Source organism: Pan troglodytes, chromosome 5 (genome assembly GCF_028858775.2).
Source record: "Pan troglodytes isolate AG18354 chromosome 5, NHGRI_mPanTro3-v2.0_pri, whole genome shotgun sequence".
NCBI classification, from domain to species: domain Eukaryota; kingdom Metazoa; phylum Chordata; class Mammalia; order Primates; family Hominidae; genus Pan; species Pan troglodytes.
In genome coordinates, this window is record NC_072403.2 from 15281052 (window position 1) to 15283920 (window position 2869).

The 2869-nt window shown below is 43.7% G+C and overlaps 1 long non-coding RNA gene across 1 annotated transcript; it reads left to right on the top strand.

Annotated features, from left to right (window-relative positions):
• The first annotated feature begins 591 nt into the window (after nt 1–591).
• On the top strand, nt 592–2480 carry LOC107975250 (uncharacterized). Its single transcript, XR_001718660.4, has 4 exons — nt 592–658; nt 778–933; nt 1449–1721; nt 2253–2480. It is a non-coding gene; the product is annotated as an uncharacterized LOC107975250 (long non-coding RNA).
• The last annotated feature ends 389 nt before the right edge of the window (nt 2481–2869 follow it).

The window sequence follows — 2869 nt, forward strand, 5'->3', positions numbered from 1 at the left end:
CAATAGTCAATAGAGGCCTCCAGGCTGTCTTTTCAAGGGGGTCATTTGTGGGGGGCTCTGAAGGGGTGGGCCTTGGGCCGGCTTTGTATTTCTCAAATGAGGTCTCTGCATAAGGTAGCTTAGGAGGAGCTGAGATGAGATAACTGAAGCGGATGATCTATCTTATAAATTAGACTTCAACTAGTGTAAAAGCTGCTGGAGTGAGGGACCAATTGTTTTGGTAGCCTGTCAGAAATAATTTCAAACCTGACAGGACACTGAGCCGTGTGGTGTGATCTCCCAGCCTTCAGTCCCCACACTGGGAGAGAAGCGGAACAGGACGGGGCAAACCCTCACCGTGGAAGCACGGCTGCCAGATCCCAGCACCCGGCCTTGCCATTCGCTGCATCCCCAGCTCCCTCCCTCCTCCTCTCAACCCCTCCTGCTTCCCTCCCTACCCTCCCTCAGTGGGTATAGAATTCAGTCTTTTATGGAATCACAATGAGTTGATATAAGCAAGAGCAACAAACACAACATCAAAAGAAATTACACCATCATCAAACTATCTCATAATATCATTAGTGACCTAAATTAAAGCAAGATAATTGCCCCAGAAGACAACAAACCGTCATGGAGAATACTAATAACGCCGAGAGCCCATTCCAGCACTCTGCCAGGAGTAAGGTTTCACAACAGAATTTTTGCACACATCCACTGACAAATCAGCTTTTTCTCAAGTTCAGAAAAAGAAAACATAACCAATGTAACTCATTCGTATCTTTTATTTTCTTTCTTCAGGGTCCTTCTCGTTAAAGTAATAACAGCAGAAATGGGACCCTTAAAGCCTGCTGATTTTTGACTAAGTCGTTGTCAAGGGTAATCTGGGGCATTTTAAATAAGTCATGGCTTTTATGAAAGACGAAAATGATGTGATATCGAAAGAATGACTTACAGGTAAATGGCATATTGGCTTTGATTCACTTAATTTACTGTAATAAATTGGACCCAAAAAAGTCATTTCACCTCCATTTTCTTTTTAATTTTCATATAATACCAAGTCTAACAATTATGTCTCACATCAACGGGTGAGTGATGTTAAAAGTAAAAGAACTCTAGGCCAGGCGCGGTGGCTCACGCCTGTCATCCCAGCACTTTGGGAGGCCAAGGCGGGCGGATCACGAGGTCAGGAGATCGAGACCATCCTGGCTAACACAGTGAAACCCCGTCTCTACTAAAAATACAAAAATTAGCCAGGATTGGTGGCGGGCGCCTGTAGTCCCAGCTACTCAGGAGGCTGAGGCAGGAGAATGGTGTGAACCCGGGAGGCGGAGCTTGCAGTGAGCCGAGATTGCGCCACTGCACTCCAGCCTGGGAGACAGAGCGAGACTCCATCCCCCCCCAAAAAAAAAAAAAAAGTAAAAGAACTCTTAACCAAGGATTCTACTTGTCTTCACTTCTATCCTTCCTAGGGTCAAGTTTTACATGAATAAATATGAATAAAATAATTAGCTATGACGCCATGGATCGGGATAAACTGGTTCTCTCAGCAACATTTGTGAAAAGTAGCTGAGTTAGAACCCGCTAGACAACCTGTTCTCAAGTTCTCATGAGCTATACCTCAGGTAGTTGAAAGTCGGAAGCTCGGCCTCCTCATCAAACCCAGCAAGGATGCCTGGGCCACTATTCGAGTGTTACAAGCCCATATGACTAAGTTCTACCTCTGGAAGCAACGACGATAGGGCGTGAGTAAAAGTCTATTAGAAAACTTTAGAATTTTTATTCTTTATTTTTATTTGAAAGGAGTTAAGGAATGCAAATGAGCCTAATGCGGAGGTCTTCCTGATGATCTTCACTTGCTGCAATTTCATTTTCTATCAGGGTCCTTAGGAGTGCAAAATAAATAAATAAATAAATAACAAAAAACAAAAACAAAAACAAAACCAGGGCCTGTCCAGCAGGCCACTGACTGTGTTCTCACTGGTGCTTAATGGAAAACCAGCCAGAGTTCTCTTCCAGGAGGCGTGCACTGTGCAGACTCCTGAACTCCTTGAGGGCGGTCAAGATCTAGAAACTTCCATGTCTTAGAGCACTAGCATAATGCTTGACAAATTAAAAGTGCTCCATAAACACTTTGAGGAGTGAAAACTAGCAATTGCCCCATACCACACCTGTGTTCTGTTGTCTTTGTTTGGATTAATTCTACTAACAATAAAATCTCGTATTATTTTGCGGTAGCTTGTGCTGATGTTTTTTCTCCTCTCGTATCATTTTAGGATAATCATTTTGCATCCTCCCAGGGATCAGCTTTGATACAAAAAGACTGACATGAGTAGTGGGAAGAGCCCTGGCCCTTCCTAGGATGCCTAAACACTGCTGTATGGACTTGGGAAGTTACAGATGCAACATGACTGGGTCTCAATATCTCTATCTTGAAATTTTTGAAAATGACAATGATAGCTCCACTTGGAATTGATAGGAAGATTAAAGACATAATATATGTGCTTTGTGTGGTTCTTAATAATTATTAGCTAAATAGCAATTATATTTGAGTATGACTGAGATTTGTTACTGATAAAATATAAAAGCAAAGGTCATCATAGAAATCATACAGCCCATCAGGGGCAGTTTACATATTCAAAAATTAGATCCAGGCCGGGCGCAGTGGCTCACGCCTGTAACACCAACACTTTGGGAGGTGTAGGCGGGCGGATCACGAGGTCAGGAGTCCGAGACCAGCCTGGCCAACATAGTGAAAGCCAGTGTCTACTAAAGAAACACAAAATTAGCCGGGCATGGTGGCGTGTGCCTATAATCCCAGCTACTTGGGAGGTTGAGGCAGGAGAATCACTTGAACCTGGGAGGCGGAGGTTGCAGTGAGCAGATATGGTGC